Here is a 20715-nt window from a genome sequence, read left to right as displayed (position 1 = left end):
ATAAGTACATGTGAACTACAGCAATCCACCATTAGGCTAGAAGGAAGATTTGAGCTGAGCAGTTGAGCTAGTGCTCTTTGCCAAGGACTACTGGCTGTCTCCAGGCATTTAAGTCACTGGATATTATGTACAACCTGCAGCTCAGACATGGAATCCCAGGAGTACTGGGTTGTTTGAAACACATCCCCCCTTAGACAGTTCTCAGAAAATGGACAACCCTTAAAGACTACGGAAATACTTGCTGTGTGGTCAAGGAGGGGCCAGGAGGCCCTGGAGACCTTTGCAGAAGGGTAATGAATGACCAGCATCTTTGTGCTTTTGTCAATGTAATCACTAAAGGGGAATTAATGCACTGTGCAATGAGATAATAAGGTTTGGAGATGAGGTCACAATTTTGACTAATCACTGTCTGGTGGGAACAAGGCCAGGTTTCTGTGCATCTCTTGTACAATATGGTGCCTTGAATTGAAAATGGATGTTTCAGAGAGTAGATGGTTGCATGGAGATGATGGTTGTAGAATTCAAAGGATAGGCCAATGGGAACAAGAGGGCATCCCAGGCTCTGAGAGCTTGTTGGAATTGTTAATGTGTGAACTAAAACTTGTGAGGCTGTGTTCTGGGCAGATGCCTATCCATGGGGATAGGATCCATGGATACAGCTTTTGATACACAGCTGCTTCAGCTTCTGGCACATTGCTATGGGGCTAGAATGGAGGCATTCAAGTTCTTCTCATATCTGCTATGCCTTCTGAATTTGATAGTTGAAAGGGTCACACTCAGAATTAAGCCCCAGCTATGAAAGTACTTCTCAACAGAGAGCCAATGCACTGATATGTTTCAAAGGCCTTATCCAGGGTGCTCCAGAGAGTGAGGAACAAGAGGATGAGGGTTGCTGCATGGAATTTTTTAATGGTTGCTAACTGTGGCTGAAGACAGATGCTATTGATACCAGAAGGAAGGAATTAGCGAAATCATAAATTGGGCTTTGAGCAATAATTCTATCTCAAGAGATATTGTTTGTTCAATACAGACCTTTGTCACATGGTCACATGTATAGCCAGGGTAAAGAACTTGTTGATAGTCTGCTTCCTTAACTATAAACCATTGTGATGTTCACCTTGACTTCTGGAAAAGCAAATGCACTTGCGATTGCTAATGTCCACTGTCAAGGGCGTAGCATTTGCAGAGGCAAGGCTGATGAAGGGTTGCCTTTTTGCCAAAACATATTCCAGGATCTTAAGTCCCCAAAGAACCCTGCAAAGAAGAGTTTTATACGCAAATATACTCAAGAAATGCTATGTATTTCTCATCTTAAGAGATTCATGAGGCCTGCTAACATAGTAAAGACAAGGATGTGTCACAAAAACGAAGCTTGGTTCACTTTGTATAATTTAGCATTTCCCAGACATATTGTCCCTCAATCCTTGTTTGTTTCAATTTTAACATATTTCAGATTCTGCAGATTTAGAATGACTTAAGAAATGATGGTTTAGAGAATGAAGACATTAATAGCTGTAGAATCTATTGATTGGCTTTCTTACTTTTGACAATAGTGATACAGTATTTAGCCAGAAAATACACACGGAGCTGCATCTATGAGTTACAATCTTGGTATTCAAACCTCTCCTTAGCCAGACCCTCTCAAGTTTGCAACTCCCATGTGTCTACGTAAGCAAACTGGTCTGACCACGTCTTCATGTTTTCCTCTACAACCTGTTTAAGGACCCAGACTCTCACCAGTGATTGTGCTCTGGAGGCTGCTTCTGTCTACACAAAGGTGCACATCCCATCTAAACAACTAAACCCGTGAAGAATATTCCTCCAATAAACCAGTCTTAACTAGGTGAGAGTCAAATCATATTTGAGCTAAGTTCCCATTTAGCTCAAATGGGACCCATTTGCCTTCATTCATGTAGGTGTACGTGTGGTTCATGTGGCTTTGTGTGTGTATACCTGATGCTCATCTATCTACAGTCTGACTGGGGGCTTGCTGCCTGCAGATTGGACCATGAACTCACTCAATAGACCATTTTCTCTGACCTGACCATTGTACAGAGAATATTTATAAAGGCAACTTTGAACACAGAACCCTTCTGCAGACCAAAGTTTCTGTGGTTGAAATGGGACATCAGAACAGTAGATACTCCCTATAGTACACTATCTTATCTTTACCCAAACCTAGAAATTCTGTTTTGGCTAAATATTTCTTTGTCTACTCCACAAAGACACTAACTCTTCTAAAGTATTTGGGAAGAAGTCAACCCACTTCTTATTTCCTTGCCACACGTACTTCTTTCTGTTGCCCATCCCAGATTTCCTGGGGAATACCAGAAAGTGCCTAATTTCCCAGATCCAGTTGCCATTTTCAGAGCTTTGTGTTTTCCACCTCCTCAGGGCCTTCTTGATAATCATATTCTCCTGACCTAGAGGACACTAGAGTCTCCTAGTTCTACCATACTGTCCTGGAGTCAGCCTAGCCAATCTCTATCTTCCACAAGGAGGTTTCCATCCATTTATTTTGTCCCACTCCAACTACTGGTGGATGATTCTCCACCACTGATTCTTCTTTAATCCAGTAGAGGACAAACAAACAAGAAAACTGAAACTGAGGTCTCCTCTTAGCATTTCTATTTCTCTAAATGGAATACAAAATTCCCCAGGTCAATTAAACTTAAAAATATCTGCATTATCTTTAGCTCCCTCTCTCCATGACCTCCTGGGACATTTGTGACTGTAGAGTAAATTAGGAAGCTCAAGGACTGATCTCCAAGGAATATTTATTTTTTAATGTCCTGCTCAAATAAATAGAATTTATTCTATAAAATTTCTCACTCTCTGGTATCCTCAACCATTATTTCAAAATGCTTCCCGACTGGAACCTCTGTTTAGTTATAAATCTGGTCATGAGTGGTCATGTCTATTGTTGTGGTTTGTATATGAAGTGTTCCCCCAAAGGCTCATGTGTCAAAGACTTAGTCCCCAACAAAATGTTCAGAGGTGGGGCTTTAGGGAAGGGATTAGATCACGAGAGCTTCAACCTCATCAATGGATTAATCTGTTGATGGATTCATAACTAAACTGACCATTGGGGGGTTGTAGAAACTGTGGAAGATGGGGCCAGGTTGGAGGAAATGGGTTATTGGGGATGGAACTTCAAAAGTCTGTAACTTGTACTCAGCCTCTTCCTCTCACTGTCTCTCTCTGCTTCCTGGCCACTATAAGATGAGCAATTCTTCTCCACTATGACCTACATTATGCCCTCTCTGAAATGATGCTCTGTCTTGACTCAAGTCCAAAGTAATGGAACCAACCTACCATTGACTGAAATCTCTGAAATAGCAAAAAAAAAACAACAAACTCATTTCATCCCTTAAGTTGATTTGCTCAGGTATTTTGCTACAGACATGAAAATCTGACTGCCATATCTGTTAAAGATTTTGTAAGCTTAGACCAGAGAGCTTCTTCTTTTTTGGGGGTGGGTGGGGCTCAATCCTGTTCTGGAGTTTTGAGGAGAAAAGAGAAAAATCTGGTTTCCACTTTATACAGCATCATCTCATTGAAAAGAAAAGACATATATAATAAATCTGCAAATACTAGTTTCTGAACTATTTAATTAAGTCCAGAAATGCTTAGTTGGAAGACATATTCCAAGTACAAGTTATGAGAGGTCAATAATGATTAGAATCATTGTAGAAAAGTCCAAAGAAAAAAAATAAATTTGGGGTGGTGAGATATACATTGTGTATGAAATTTTGTACTCCAAGGACAATGACTCTAGGGGATTCTTTCTTCCTTCTTTTTAAGGAGAGAGGCAGTGATCTAAACTGAAAGAAGAGGAAGCCCTTGCCAGAATGTAGATGACCCCCATCTCCGCAGGTTCAAGTCTAAGGCTGGGTGCTGTACAGGGCTCATTGACCTACCCCATGTTCTTACAACTAGCAGAAGAGTCATGGGAAGTGTCCTGGAAGGATAGGAAGATGCCACCCTCTCTACCATCCACTACCCAAAACTAAAAAATAGAACCTGACAAAGGATTGGCATTCAGAAGAGGGCTACATTGCACTTCTTTATATGTGTGGATTTGGTTTGGCAGTCAAACAATTGGCAAATAACCAATAGCTTTCCACTTCTGCCCTCAAAATTGTTTGCTTTCCTTTTTAAGTATAAAAGTGAAAAATAGAAATGACATAAATAGGGTCCTGTGGCCAGAGACCACAAAGGGCAACATAGCCCCTGAGGGATGAATGATTTAGAATAAAATGTAGGTGGGTAGGTAAGTAAATTAATAAAATAAGCCAACCAGCAACTAATCCCTAAATTTGATTCATGAATTTAGAATGCCATTGAGGGGCTGGCAGAGTGGCTCAAGTGGTAAATTGCCTGACTAAAAAGCTCAAGGCTCTGAGTTCAAACCCTAGTACCATAAAAAATGCCATGGAGAAGAATGGAAACTTTGAAAGAAATCTGTGAGAGTAAAAGTTTGGCCTTCCAAAACGGTGGAGATAGTAGATAGAAGGGACTTGTGGACTAGGGAGAATCACAGCTGAAGAATTTAGGAAAACGGCAATGCCCAAATCCACTGGGACCCTTGAAAGGGCTGCTAGATACTTTGGATGTCTTGTTGGCCTATAGGTGAGCAAAACACCAGAACAAATTGTCAAGGTCAAGTGTGGGTTTGAAGTGTGTGAACCCTGGGTTTAATGTACCACTGCCTGTTAGTGAAGATAAAAATCAATCTTGTTGAGTTGCTCTAAGGACTAAAAAGGATTAATTCTTACCCAGAATGGACACACAGTACAAATAGGCCCATCAGAATGAGAAACTGAGTGAGCAAAGACAGACAAATGTCCACATTTTTAAAATGGAAAGCAGGCATAATTAGGGAACTATATGTAGCTAAGTTTGATGGTAGCTTTTTTAAAATCTAGAACAGATGTAAGTAGGTGGTTTTAAACTCTGTAATTCATCTAGAAATGATTGAGAAATTTGAGCCAAACTTCAATTAATAAACACAAGTGCCACAAGAAGGTTCAAAGAGCAAATATAATTGCAGATTGTGTTACAGAAACTGAGAGTGCTGAACAGTCACAGTGTCCTTGTTTTGTTGGTCAGACCTCACCATATTTTGTTCTGAGCAGCTGTTTCAAGAAGTGCTATGATAAACTAGAACATATCCAAAGGAGGGGTCAGGACCAGTAACCTAGGATCACTATTAAAAGTGCAGTTGAGAGAAAGATGGTTACTTTGACAAGGACTCACAGAGGTGGGAGGAGGATGCTTTGCCATCTGCAAAGCTTTGGAAAATTAGGACAGACAGTGTTTTGTGCCACTTGCAATGACATAACATGGATCAATGGGCACAAGTAATAGGGCACATTGAGTCCACCACAAGAGTTTCCTAGAAAATAAAGTTGCCCCCAGATGCAAAGGGCACCTGTCATGTATATGTTCCTGCCATGCTGGGCAAGCTGTATAAGGAAGCATAGATGGGATTTCTGCTTAGCTGAGAGCTATGGACTGCGTGGTCTATAATGCCAAGCATCCATCCCTGTTCCCCTTTATTCGTTATGCATAAGATTAACTCTGTAAGAAATCTCAATGGAATGGTGGGGTTGCTTAAGTGGTAGAGTGCCTGCCTGGCAAGTATGAGGCCCTGATTTCAAATCTCAGAACCATAAAATGAACCCAGAAATCTCTCAGATTAGGGACATTATGTGAAAGTCTTTTGGAGACCCATTCATCTTTTGTTTTAGGTCAACTTCTCAAAGTAACCTACATGTGTCATATGGACAAGAAAGAGTTTATCCAATAGTTTATAGTGAATTCCTACCTGTCACCAGGGAGTGGCCTATTCATAATTATTTCTAATTATTAGAAAATAATTTGGAAATTTTATTTTATTATTCTGCAAGTACTGGCAGAAATTGTTAATGATAAATCAACTAATGTGAAATCTCTGAGATTTCTTAAATTCCTCGAATTTCTCTCCTCCCTCCAGTTGTTTTTAGAACATTTTATAGCAAGTTTCTATTTTTTAAATAAAATAATATGCAAGCCAGAAATAAATGAAAGGACGCATATTAAATTAAACTTTAAATTTTTTTCTTAAATTCTTTTAGTTTTAAATTTTTTCCACTGTCATTTAGCTTTTCTATTTTTATCACCATTGTCATTGCCTATTCCTTTTCTTCTTTTTTCCTTTCTTTCACTTCTTTTCATCTCCTTTTCCTTTAAGAATTTCAGTTTTTTAACATTCACACAGTTCAATTAAAATCACATAATTTTTTGTGAGACCAGTGAAGTCTTGGAGCTGCTGCCTTTAATACTCATCCCAAATCTTGGAAACCAAATCTGTAGCCAAATATGTGACTTTGGTTTAGAGGCAGAAGTCAAATAAGGGAATCAATATACAGGTGTGGTGCAAAGCTGGTCTTAAAAATACAGATGTTATTACCTCTGGGCCCCAGGGACCTGAAACAGAATGCAGTAAGCTACTCCAGAGGCAAACCAATGGTCATAGTTTCTCAATTTGTGAATTTTGCCGAGCTGTCTCTTTGCAAAATTTAGTGACAACTTAATAACACAGCTCTTTGTGCTAAATTGCTAACATTTGGGGAACAAAGTTATGTACAATTAAATTGAATGGTGAAAACTATTTTGTAGTTATCTCTGGCATTTCTTTATTTCTCTTTATCTTTTTCCTCAAAGGAGCCATTTACCAGATCTTCCATGGCTGGTAGGAGCTGATGTCCAAAGACCCAAAGAAATCAGCACATATCTCTGAACAACAAAGGTCCTTATTTTTCATCTCTGGTCCTCGTCCAAATCTTGGAAACACATTCAGTTCCAGAAAGATCTAAAATCAAGAAGTAGCTAAAAGGTTCTTTTGAAGAAAATTATAATGTTCATTTTAACCCCAGGTCTCATGAAACTCTCCCTTAACCTAGTGCTATTGAAGGTAGGATTATTTAGATACAGAAGCAGTGAAGTGATAAGCAAAACTTAGACAAGGGGTTTTCTAGAAAAATTGACATGTGTATACACTCTTGTGCCACTTCAATACAGTGAAAATGAATAAACGAGATACACATGTGTGGACACAGATAGAACTTAAAAGCAGTATGGGAGAGGGGAAGGAAGCAAGCTACTAAATTCCTCACCATTGTGCTTATTTTAAAAAAACTCAAAGCATGCGTTTCAGAGCATGGATACACCCAGTTTCATACATCTGGGAAGGGGAGAGGACAAGAGAAGGTTTTCTAAGAGCAAGAGTAACTCAATTTAATTTGGTGCATATTTGGATACTATTTTTTATACTTTTTCGTCTCTTTTCATATTTTACAAATATAATATATAGTCAAAATAGGTTTTAAATTTAAAAAGACCAATGCATTACCAAGCACCGAGTAGGGTCTTCTGTGAACCTAGAAAACACGGCTTGACGGTATCTGGAAAAACAACCCCAAGGTCCCAATCTCAGAGAGGACAGAAGGATGGGAGAGTCTGATTTGAGCTAATTTCTTGTTTTATCTTCAGCAGTCTGCTTCTAAGAGTCTATAATCATTGTTTTTGAATGGCTCAGTTATGGTCACATCTTGCCTGCCTGATAACACAACTTGATCTATGAATTTTGGCACAAACTCTTTTAATCACTGTTAGTAATAATATAAGTCAAAATGTCCATTGTCCATATCTATTCTGTTATTTTATGGCCTCTGTCTGCACATTATGTTCAAGTGTGTAGTCCCAAACAGGACATGGAATCCATTTTCCATTTCAGGGAGAACTTTTTTATTTCCTTTTTATGGAATGAGGCCAGGCTCCCAAAGACTGGTATTACAGGTGGGCACCATCAGACCACATCTGGCAGAACATTATTTAATATGTGGAAATTAATATAGACTGAAGAATCCCTAATCCAAAAATTCAAAATCTGAAACATTTTGGACCTCAACATGATGTCTCTGTGGAAAATCCCACACTTGACCGTATGTGACAGGTCACTGTCAAACCCAGGCTCAAGATGGCAGAGTGAGTGGCTTAAGTGGTAGATCACCTGCCTAGCAAGTTGAGGCCCTGAGTTCAAATCCCAGTAATGCCAAAAAAGTGCATCAAAACACAGATTCCCAACTCAGTCGCTGTATTACTTATGTTAGACCTTGGAACAGTTACCTAGCATCACTGGTCTGTTTCTCATCAAAAAAATGAAGTGAAGAATTAAGTGAGTTAAGTACTGTAAATTGCTTAAGATAGCATCTACAATAGGGTTGTATTTGTAAGTTTAGTTGTGGCTTCTTCTCTCCTCCTCCTAACCCAGAATAAAGGTAGAGACATGTGAACTCTACATATCTTTATAGCTATGGAATTTGTCATGCATTAACATACAAGAACTATCGGTCCATCTTTGGTCAGATTAATATATTTTGTTTTTACTTGGGAATTGTAACCATGCATGGTCCTTTATCAAAATGAAGGTAATCTTCCTTCGTGGTGACTTGTCATTTGGAGGGAATCAAGAGTAGCTCTTTGTTCTAGTTTAACAGCTGAAACAACCCTAGTGATGATTGTGGTAGCTAATAGCACAGTTTTTTGGGGGGGTATGTCAGGACTAGGGTTTGTATTCAGGACTTCATGCTTAAAAAGCAAGCACTCTACTACTTGAGCCACACCTCCAGTCCATTTTCTCTAGTTATTTTGGAGATAGGGCCTCTCAAACTATTTACCTGGGCTGGTCTTGAATTGCAATCCTTCCAATCTCAGTCTCCCAAGTAGCAAGGATTACAGGCATGAGCCACTGGTACCATCCCTTGATAATACAATTTGATCTATGAATTCTTTGTTCAAGGATTAAGAGGTAGCACCTGGGTGGCTGCATTTGAACTGTGTACACCTCATGCCATCCTTCCAACATTAGCCCTTCACCCAGATTGTCTGCCTTAGTCACCACCATGACTACTGGGACACATTAAAGATACCTAGTAGGATGGAGGGTTGGAAAGTTGAATACTACACTGGGTTAACTTCTAGATGGGCATCCTACTCCTATTAGCTACTTTCTTGATCTTTAAAATGCAAGTGTAGGAATTGGACGTGGTGAGGTATGTGTGTGATCTCAACTACTTGAGAGGAAGAGATAGGAAAATCAATTTTTTGCTTGCTGTAGACCAAGCAAAAAAAGTTAATGAGGCCCTATCTCAAAAAAAACAAGCTGGTGTGATAGCTCATGCCTTTAGTCCCAACTACTCAGGATGTGCAGGTTGGTTGAGTATTGTGGTCCAAGGCCAGGCCAAGCCAAAAGTGTTAGACCCTATCTGAAAAGTGAACTAAAACATAAAGGGCTGAGGGTGTGGCTTAAAGAGTAGAGCACTTGACTTTGAGGTCCTGAGTTCAAACCCCTGTGGGCTAAAAATAAATAAATTAACAATAAAATAAAATGGAGATGTGGGAGGATGTTGGACAAGATGATTTCTGGGTTCCTTTCCTCCTCATTATACATGTTCATGATTTATTGTTCTTTGCATGTACAATTAAACACTTAAACTACCGTGTTAATGATTCTAAAACATTTATTTTTTCCACATTTTAATGTCTAGTAGTCAGGATGTAACTCCAGTTAATGGTATTTAGATTGCTGTGAAATACTGTGTTCAGTTAAATTGTGAGCGGTACAAGGAATAAGTACTACTTAATCAAAAATTGAAAAGCTGCTGTCAAAATATTGACTGAAAACAAGATTATACAGTCCTTTTAACATGAATGTAACTTGTCAGGAAAACAACCTGGTTCCTAGTAGGACAGTTGTTCCAGAGGAGGGTTTGGCTTGGGTACCATAGAAGGTCCCTTTTAGCCCTTGTTTGATTTACTTATATATAACTAGTCACCATTTTGGGAAAGAGTAGAATTGATTTATGAGAATGACTGTAATGTTATAATAGATTCCCATTGGAGTGTTAAGTTACTGATATACAATTAGACCAGTGTTACTAAAGCTAACATGGGGTAATTGTTTTCAAATAGATGACATTTGGACACTATAACTATTGCAAAATTAGTTTCATATTTGTTGATAAAGGTCCATTAGATTCTTATAGAAGCTTAAGAGTCAGTTGTATGAGCCCAGCACAATATAACTGTGCTCTAGGTAATGAAAAAACTTCCATGTTAGAGGAGATTTGGTGTCATTTTAACTGCTGTTTTATTGTTGCGGGTCAGTTGATATGAAGAATAGGAAGCCATTGGTTACTTCTAGATAACTTGTTGCTTGATTTATCAAGCCTTCTTTGTGATCATAAAAGGTTGTCTGTAGTTTGTCTCATGTGGAAGTTAGCATGCCTCAGATGTGAAGTGATTTTGAACCTGACCATCTCAGGAAGAATGTGCAGAGGTGTGAAGCTGATTTTGAATTGCTTAGAGACAATTCCCAGTGCCCAGATCTGGGATCAGTTATTGAAAGAGACATGTTTGAGGGCTGAGTTTGATTTCTGAATTTTCCTTATTGTCAGTAGAAATCTCACTTTATCATATGTGGCATGAGTTTGTTAGTTTGAAGGAATTAACCAAAATGCTATTTCTAAACATATTTTTATTGATTCATCACTTCTGAAATCATGCAGTTTATGAGTTGGTCCTATTTTGGGTAATATTAATTACTTATAAGAGCTGCTATATAATTTCTGTCAAGGTTGATTAAACCTTTTGTGCTGGAAAACTTTTTGAAGAGCTTGTGAACTGTTGATTGTTGATACTGTGTCCCACTTATTACTCATAAAGTATAATCTCTTTTTTAAATATTAAAATACAAAATTTATTCAGAAGCAATAAAGTAACAGTTTCTGTGAAGTATGTGCTACATACAATACCAACAACTCCACTCCCATCACACCAGCGTCTTCTTTTCATTACAGGTTTTCTCCCTGAGCTAACCCAACACCTGCTTGTACAGAAGACTTTTTCAGTAGTCTCACTTCTTTGTTTATATACCTCAGTATTCCACTAAGGGTACTAAAATCATTACTCTCACATCTATCATCTGCCAGCTTATGTGTGAGAGGTTTAAATGAGTCTGACTTTGTATCTTTATGACTTTCTTCTAATGGGGAAGGGTGTTTTAATTGCATTTTCTTTAAGTCCTGTAGTAATTCTCCAGAAAGGTCTTCATTACTGTAACTTTGGAAACTAAAGTCACGGGTACTAATAGAGTGATTGCATTTTCTTTACTTGACAAAAGATGTCTGAGAATGTTTTATAAACTCTGGATCTTGAATATCTATTGGAGGTATAAACAGAGCCGATGGAAACTTGATGTTTTCTGTCTTTTCATGCCCAGAAATTTTGGCTTGTAATCTGGTTAATTCTGATTCCTTAATGAGCAATGCCTCATTCACAGCTTCAATGACTTCATTCCTGTCTTGAACCTGCTGATGTAAACTGCTGACAGAGTCCTGAGCCTCTTCTAACTCCAGCTTTGCCTTCTCCAATTGTTCATTTAGCTGCTGAACAGAAGTCTTTTGAGAGTTGGCAGACATCTTCCACTTTGCATGGCTGTCTTGGTGTGAAATCATCTCCATGTGGTAAGCTTCTTTGAGAGATTCTACTTCTGAGGACAATTTCTTGATTTCTGCTTGCATTCTTGCTTCTAAGTGAGCTTCACGCACTTGAGATGCCCCCAGTTCTTCAGCTAAATTATTGCCATGAGTTTCTTTTTCCTTAGAGAGCTGCTTTACCTCCTTCAGCTCAGTAGAAAGCCTTTCCACTTCTCTCTGAGCTTGCACTTGTTGACGACGAGCCTCCACCAGCTCTGTGTGTGAGTTCTGCACCTGCTCCTGGGTTAGTCTCAATTCTTGCCCCAAATCTAAAGCTTCCTTGTACTGAGTGGCAATGTACTGTTCCTGCTCCTTTATAACACTTTCCACTTCTTTCATCCTTTGTTGCATCGTTTCAGTTTCCTTTTTCAGTTGATTTATCTCCTCTTCATTTTGTAGCATCACAAACTCTTTTTCTCGAAGCTGTTCTTTGGTATTTTGCAATTCTTCATTTAAACTGTCTATCTGTTTGTTGCACTCCTTAAGCTCCAATTCTGACTTCTCCAGGGCGCCCTCCAATTTAATGATTTTTTGTTCCATTTCTCCTCTGGGCTCACAAATAGTCATATCTAAATGTGTGACCTGAGCTGCTCTCTGCTTCAACTCCCAGTTCCTCTCCTTCAGCACCTGGTCCATCTCAAGTTCTTGCTTTTTGTCTTCAATCTCCATCTTGCACTCTCTGAGCTCAGCTGTGAGATCTTGATAGTGCTGTACTTTTCCTTTAAGGATGACTGAGCCTTCTGGAGCACATCTCTCAACTCCTGCAACTGTCTTAAAGTGCTCTTCAATTCTCCATGAGCATTCTGCAGCTCAGTCTTCAGGGCCTCACGTTTCTGCAGGGTTTCTGTTAGTTCAGTTTCAGTGTGGTGCTGTAACTTTTCTAAGTCCTTCACAGCAGCTGCTTTCCTTTCCAGCTGTGTCTTTGTCTTATCTAGGACCACATCTAATTGTGAGAGGTGCATTGCTTTACTTTCTCTGTCTTGTTTTAGATGCATTATTTCTTCTTCCATCTTAGACACCTCTTCTTCGTACTGCTCTGCCTCAAGCTTTACTTGTCTGGCAGTACCAGTAAGCTCGGTAACTTTTTGTCTTTTCAAATCTACATCATGTGCAGCTTCTTCATACTTCTCTTCCATTTTTCCCAACTTTTCAGCTGAACTTTCCTGTTGTTCTTGAAGCTCTTGTTCCAGCTTTGATTTGATACCTGCTTTTCAAGCTTCATCTGAATGTCCTCCAGCTCTGTTTCTCATAGTCTCTTGCGGTAACATTTGCTGCTGCTGCTGAAGAGTATGTTGTAGAATGACGTTCTGTTCAGTAGTCTCTTCAAGACTGTGATTCTTTATCTTTAGCTCTTTCTGCAAACAATACACCTCTTCAGATTTCTTCTTCAGCTGTTTTTCAAACTTTTCCTTATTTGCTTCCAATTGATTCAAATGCAAAGCAAGTTCTTCCTTACAGATTTCCAATGTTGAATCTAGTTTTCTGACCTTGATTGTTTCTTCAGATATTTGGTTCTGTAAAGCTTTCAAAGCTTTATCTTCCTTCGTATTTTCCTTTTCCATTCCCGCTTTGCTTTCGGTCAAGAGTCTATCTAGTGACTCAAGATGATGCTGTTTACATATTATATCTTGTTGCAACAGGGACATAGTCTTTTCTTGTTCCTTAAATAGTTGGTCTTTGTTCTCCAGTTGAGCTTCAAGTCTTTTGATCTGCTTTTCCATTTCTTTATGCTGTTCAAGATTAATTTTCTTTGCTTTTTCAAAGGCTAAACAAATTTTCTCGTACTCTGTATTGATATTGGTTTCTAGACTTCTTATCTTTTCATTCTTTTCCATAAGCTCCTGTTCAAGTTCTGCATTTTTTGTAGCAATAGATGAATATGCAACTATTTTTTCTTCCAACTGTTTCTCCAGAGTTAAAAGTTGTGAACATTTCTTTGTCATTTTGCTTTCTAGTTTGCTAGAGTTGGAAGCTTGAATCAGCTGAAACCAACTAGTTTTGTGTGCCATGTTACCTTCAAGTCAGAAATCTCAGCTTCTATATGCATCAGCTTAGAATGCAGCTCTTCTATTCCTGTGGCAACCCTTTGCCTTTCTTGTTTATATTGCTTGTTCACAGTGTGCTAATTGCAATCTTTATACTTTCTCCTTGAGGACCACCTAGTTTTATAGGTTCTGTTTCTAAAGCATGTAACTTGCCACTGTCCTGGCCATCAAGACAAGAAGGAAGAGCCTGAGACAACTGGATCACAGTCAGATTTGCATAAAGCTTTTGAATTTCTGTCTCTTTGATTATAAGCTTAATCCTCAGTTCTGAAATCATTAATTTGCTTCACAGCAGCAAATGCAATTTTCTTCCTTGTTTGCCAAACTGCTCATTTGCTTAGAAAGACATAACTTAAAACTTGGTATTTCTCTTTTTAACTTAATTTCTCCATCAGAACTTCAAGTTCATTTTTATAAAGACTACGCTTCTCTTATAGCGTAGCGTTTATTTTCTTTTCCACAGTTAAGATTTTTCTCTAGTATTTCTTCTTCAGCTTGAACCTATTAAAAAATCCCTTATAAGAGCCAGGTGTTGATGGATGGCTCACACCTGTACTTCTAGCTACATGGTAGGCAGAGATCAGGAAGATTTCCATTAGAGGCCAGCTCAGACAAATTGTTTGCAAGGCTCTAAAGTATAATCTCTTACCAGTAAAAATGACTAAGAAGCATCAACCCCCAAAGCTAGAAGTCACTCAGCTCCTTTCAGACAAATTTAATATGTCCCCTAACCTCTTCCCAGCTCAGCATTTGCTGTTTTGTTATTTATGGATGAGACTCACTTGTTTCCTAACACGTTCTAAATCTTTTCTCTTTTTTTTGATATTCACTCTGATATCCACTTCAATTTTAATGAAGTGGAAATCATTAGTCATCACAGAGCTCAGAATAGCAATGATTGTAGGAAGTTCTGCTGAGGATATCATCAAGAGAGATCATTCACTCAGTTATGAAACCAGGGGAGAATCTAAAACTTCAGGGACACAGTTGATGGTACAGTATTGGGAAGGTGGAAGACTGGTAGGAGACATTAATTCCATCATAGCTACAGTATTAAACTGTGTCCCGCCCAGCAGGACACATCAGCGTGGGTAGCGAACCTAGAAGGGGAAGAATGAAGGGACAAGAGACACGAAGGATGACAGCAAGACAGGAGTTCTGATCAAGCTGCAAAATTTTATTGTTCACACAGGGGTATTTATGTGCTGAGGGAGTGAGGGGTATGACGAGGTGCAGGCTGGTTGGCTGGTTCTGCTATAGGACTTCTGATAGGGTGCACGTTCGCGCCGGCGGCAAGGTAAACTCCCGGAAGAGAAGCAGGGACAGCGCCATCTTGTGCTGGAGATGGAGAAGTTGGGCGGGTGGTGCGACACCGCAGGGTATTTGCATGAACACAGGATGTTCGGAGAAATGCAAGATGTTCCAGGAAGACAAACAACCGCAAAATGTTCCAGGGCAAGGTCAAGACAGAATGGCTCACAAAGGGAGCCTTGTCTCCGACATTTCCCCCTTATTCTTATACAAACATGACCAGAATATGTCGGCTTATTGAGAGGGGATGACAGAGGCCCAGTTCCTCAGGGTGGAGATCATTTTTGCTTTGTAAGCAAGCGTCCTTGCTAAGTTCTCAAGAGAATCTCCTCGGCATGTTTTTTGAGGAGGCGGATTTTTTAGGAGCATGCCAACCGCCATGCACCAGGGCATGTCATACAGAGGTCTTGGGTCTGGGGATCCTAGGATCCACCCTCCTGCAGTCTTACCTGCACCCTCGTTTAGAAAAGCCTTTATGATCACTCTCCCTGGGTGCTGCCTCCCCCAAGCAGAGGGGCCCAGTGGAGGAGGGCCCAATGGGCGATGAGTGGTCAAGAATGTTATATAAGAAGAGGGGGTGGCAGAGAGAAAATTTGGAAACCCAGATGGAGCATTTAGCAAGTTTCTATTGAAAGGAAGGTCTCAGGAGCACGGTCTTCCATATCCAGGCGATGATAATGGACCTGTATAGGCTTAGAGGCTAAGGTGTTAATTTGTTCTTTAATAAATTGTATCAACCTGTTTATAATGCAGGGCCCTATGATCACAATTAAAAGTAGACCCAGCAAGGGGCCTAATAGTGGAAGAAGGTAGGGTAGAATTCCATTAAGCCCAGTCCAGAGGGGGTTTTCAAATAGCTCCCTTCGTCTCTTTTCTAAATCTTCTTGAAGCTGTTTAATTTTGGTGCGTACTATGCCTGATTTATTGGCATAAAAGCAGCATCTTTCCCCTAAGGCCAAGCAGATACCTCCCTGGTTGGCTGTTAGCAGATCTAAGCCTCGCCTGTTCTGAAGGACCACTTCTGCCAGGAGTCTATTTGGTCCTGTAAATCCTTAATGGTTCCAGATAGAGTTTGTACATCATCTATAAGTTGTTGAGATAGGCGACGGTAAGAGTGTATAGCCGTGCCTAAGCCAGCTGTACCTGTGCCTATAGCTGCTGTTATTCCAAGGCTGGCAAGGAGCAGTAAGGCTTGTATTGCCCATTTATGTCTTTTAATTAAGGTGTCTAAGCTAGGAATGGGCAGAGGTTCATCTCCTGAGACAACAGTAACATCTGGGAGTAATAAGGCAACAACACAGCCACCAGTCCAATTTGCTGGAAGCCTGGGGAAGGCTGAGTTTCCTCCACACAAAAAAACTGTACCGTTGGGGGGACAAAGAGCTGGGGTGGGTGAGGAATAATTTAGAACTGATGAGCAATTTCCAAAAGAACTAACCCCAATGTCAATATCATAAAAATTATTTTGCATCCTGCCTTGAAGGCATACTGTAGGTGCATCCATAGGCTGTACTTTAAAGGGAAGTCCAGATTGGCAGGTATCCTGATTATTTATTGCTCTGAATGGTAACGGGCGGCTGCTTCCTCAAGGGAAGCTTGTTCCTCAGGAGCTAGGGTGTCATCAGGGCTTAAAACTGGATAAAGGTGGGTGGCTTTTTTTGGGTCCTGGGGCGGAATAGGGTCCTTAGATTTTGAGCTAGATTGTGAAGAATCTATATCAATAGTAACTGAAGGACATCAGGAAGGAGGGCGGGAGGCCGTTTGCATAGCATCCTGCCCAAGTTTAACAAGCTTTATCAAAGGGTGCACTTTTGAGAATGTCATTAATTAGATTCCAATAAGAAAAGGTGGTTACTGGGACCTTTTCAGGGCCGAAAGATTCATAATAGTCTTTTAAACAGTCTCCGACCCGGAGCCATCTTTTACCATCGATGGTTCCTTCAAGAGGAAACCAAGGACATAGGTCTCCTATGTAAGAAAAGAATAACTTTAAGTCCTTTTTCTTAACACGCGCCCCTCGCGTCTTGAGGGCCTCCTTGAGGCCTGACAGAAACAAATCATGTGAGGACACTGCTTGTCCCATGGTGGGTCACTCACCGTTCGCCGTCCTCACTCTCCTCCTGGATCTGTCTCTCCGTTGCGTTTGCCGAGGCGATCGTGAACTCCACTTGGCGCCAAGTCTTCCCGGAGGACGCTGTTCTCCCCGCAATCAAAGGAATAGCTACAGCCACGTTGGGCGCCAGATGTCCCGTCCAGCAGGACACTTCAGCGTGGGTAGCGAACCTAGAAGGGGAAGAATGAAGGAACAAGAGACATGAAGGAGACAGCAAGACAGGAAATCTGATCAAGCTGCAAAATTTTATTGTTCACACAGGGGTATTTATGTGCTGAGGGAGTGAGGAGTACGACGAGGTGCAGGCTGGTTGGCTGGTTCTGCTATAGGACTTCTGATAGGGAGCACGTTCGCGCCGGCGGCAAGGTAAACTCCCGGAAGAGAAGCAGGGACGGGCCATCTTGTGCTGGAGATGGAGAAGTTGGGCGGGTGGTGCAACACCGCAGGGTATTTGCATGAACACAGGATGTTCGGAGAAATGCAAGATGTCCCAGGAAGACGAACAACCGCAAAATGTTCCAGGGCAAGGTCAAGACAGAAAGGCTCACAAAGGGAGCCTTGTCTCTGACAAAACTGAACGTTAGTGTGATTGGTGGGGTCAAATTTGAGCTGGGCTGGATTTGAATTGACAAAGTAACAGAGCAAGCTAGACTGAGCGATAATTCAAGGAAAATGAAGAGAGCCTTCCCATTTGGACAATGGAGGGATGGTAGTACCCATTTAGAAACATCTGGGCAGTCAGTCCCTGAGGAATCTTGAGTGCATGAGTGACAAGATGACAGCTACATTGTAAAAATTTAACTTGGTAACATTGGCTAGAATTGGAAGGGAAGAATATTGAAGAGGAAATTTGAAGTAAGAAAAAGGAGGAGGAAGATGACAACTACGGTCACCAGGTGGTGCCAGAATTGTGCCATTAACAACAGCTGCTGCTTATTCTACATGTATGTGCCAGGTGCTTTGTGTGGATTATTTCATTAAGTCATCACAATGACCTTATGAAATAGTCATCCCAAGTTCACATCTTATTCACCAGATCTAGCCACAATTGACTTGCCCATTTCCAATCCTGAAGAGTTTGCTAGACCTCCTCCAGGAAGCTCTGCCTGACTTTCTGATGGAAATTTATATGAAATTTAAAATATATTTTATTTGAATCCCATTATGCAGATTTAAAAACCCAGAGATTTGACAAATTTAAATGATTTCTCTTAAGTAATTAATAACCCTAGGATCTTGACCTAAACCATTTGATACTTTAACTCCTGCTATCAAAGAGGGATCCTAGAAATATTTAGCAGGTAGAAATGAAAATTAGCCACTATTTCTTTTGCTTGGTATTGTACTCAGTACTATGGAATTAAAGACTCAGAATTTTATCATGTTTAACACAAAGAATCAAGTCCTACAACAGTAAAACAATTCATGAACCATATATATGTCATGAATTAAGGCCCCCAGGAAATAGATCTTGAGGTCTGTAGGCAGAGCTTCACTGGAGAAAGTGCTTGGGAGCAACCCTTTAAGGTATCTGGCATGCAGGAATGGTCAGATGTCTCCAGAGAAAGGGAGTTCTAAAGACAAAATGACCCAGTACAACTGTCCCAACAGAAATGAGACAAAGAAGCAGGGTCTTGAGGTCCTCCATCTCCCAGTCCATGGAGGCTGGCTGCCTGCACAAAGGAAGGATAACCTCCTCTCACTGATGACAAGTCCCAGGGAGGGACTAGGCTGGAAGTCTCAAGCTTCCATCCTGAAAGGAATCTGGACACCATACCCTGGCATTCACAACAACAAAATATAAGAACAGACTATGTTTTTGGATTACCTACTCTTCAGTATATAAACGCCTTCAGCCATGTTTTGAGGGAATACTTTCCTTTCAAGTACTTTTTGTGGGGAGGAGATATCCAGTATATCTGTCAGAACATTTCTTTGCTATGGATGATGGTCTTACTTCTTCATGAAAGTAATCAATATGGAAGGTATTTTGTGTGTGCTTTAACTGAAATGTGTTGGGAGCTCTTTTGGTGTTAATATGTAATACCAATCCTGTTTTCATACCTGCCCTCTTTTTTATGGTGTCTCATTCAAGCAGAAGTCTAGTCTGGCTTTCTTGCTTCAGTCTAAACACAGGCTATAGACTGTCATCATTGACCATGAATCAAAGTCATTGAGTCATTCTTTGAGTCCACTGAAAATACCCTTCCAGCCTTGCCTACAGAGAGCCATGTACCAGAACTACCTAGGGAACATTCCAATACACTGCCACTGGCCTTGACAGATTCTGGGCATGAATGCACACCTGGATTCACCTTCCTGAGAATGAGTCCTGGTAGCTGGGGTGGGATCCATGCCTCTAAAGGTCAATAGAGTTTGAAAACCCTTTTCTAGGGAGTGAGTACAGATCTGACTCATTAATCTATTCTACCTGGTCTTCAGGGGAGAGATCTGTTGGATAAGTTGGCAGCTCTTCAGTAAGCTAAATCTCAGAAGAAAAACGCTTCTTAGAGGAAGTGGGGAGTACCATTTAGAAATGAGGAAGAAAGTGAAGTTTGAAAAGCACTGCACTCAAATAAAAGGGAAGAACAAGAATATATAGGACAGAGTTAGTAACCAGAGACCAGGGATAGGGCCTATGATTGTAGGATGGGAATCAGTGTCCCACCTGCTATCTAGGGAAAGCCTTCCCCTCAGAATATGTGTTTGTGTGAAGGACACATAAATGTTCCCCTCTGATCCTTGTATCTATTTGTCCTAAGGAGGAATTCTCCAGAGGTAAGCTGTTCAGCTCATGTGAGTTTGTAGCCTAAAAAACTCTGATCTCATCATCCATGACAGAGCCAATAATTCTTAATGCTGTCCATGGCTTTTCTTGGGTCACTGACTTGTACCACAGGCAGTCAAGGGCCAGTGTTTCTGAAGTAATTCTCTGGGAAAAATCTGAGTTTATGTAAGCTCGGGCCATACTTCAGCACCCTTGACTACAAATGACACCCTTTGATTAGACAATAAGTAGTTTTACCTTCTAGAGACAGAAGAGGCTATGGAGTACCCACAAACTTGCCTTTAGATGAGTTGATGAGTCACGAGGTGTCCTCCAATCTCTTATGAGGACTGCCTGTTGGAGCTGGGCTGGGAGTGGAAGTGAGGGGCTTGGTAGATGTTTTCTTAGCCTTAAAGAATTTGCAAAGAGTGAGGATATACATGGCTTTCAGTGTATGCTGTTGTACAGGGAAGCAGGGGAAAGCAGACATGGACTCAAAATAAAGAGAAATTTTCAGTTAATCTGTGTCCTTTGCTAGAGGTTTTCAAGAGACCATCTCCTGGTTCAAGGCAGAAATTTGGTTTGGACAATGAAAACGAAGTTCCACTGGGGGCTACCAGAAAGAAAATGTTTTAGAAGGGATCCTGCATGGACAGACAGACAAATACTCACTGGACCTTCCATATTGCACAACCTCTTTGAAGCTTCATAAAAAAACTCTATGCATTATTTGTCCCCATATCAAAGAGGAAGGTGCCAGGGATCAGAAAAAGGACATAACTTGCACAACCCCTGAAGAGAATTTGAGACAAGGTGCTCCAAGACTAGGTTCATTTTGGCAGAGGCCATTTCTGCTCACACTTTGGTGTGCATGCATGAGGCTTAAAATATGTATGT

General features: G+C 40.5%; 1 long non-coding RNA gene and 1 pseudogene across 1 annotated transcript in view; both read right to left on the bottom strand.

Moving 5' to 3' along the window:
- Positions 1-10858: 10858 nt before the first annotated feature.
- Positions 10859-14299, bottom strand: LOC109701913 (coiled-coil domain-containing protein 18 pseudogene; annotated as a pseudogene).
- Positions 14300-14636: 337 nt separating this feature from the next.
- Positions 14637-20715, bottom strand: part of LOC141420735 (uncharacterized) — a 72270-nt gene continuing 66191 nt past the window's right edge. The window contains exon 3 of the long non-coding RNA XR_012445295.1: positions 14637-17221. This is a non-coding gene — a long non-coding RNA (uncharacterized lncRNA). The remainder of the gene's footprint in view (positions 17222-20715) is intronic.

The sequence above is a fragment of the Castor canadensis genome, chromosome 2, assembly GCF_047511655.1.
Source record: "Castor canadensis chromosome 2, mCasCan1.hap1v2, whole genome shotgun sequence".
Lineage (NCBI taxonomy): Eukaryota > Metazoa > Chordata > Mammalia > Rodentia > Castoridae > Castor > Castor canadensis.
This window is presented reverse-complemented; position numbering and strand designations above follow the sequence as displayed.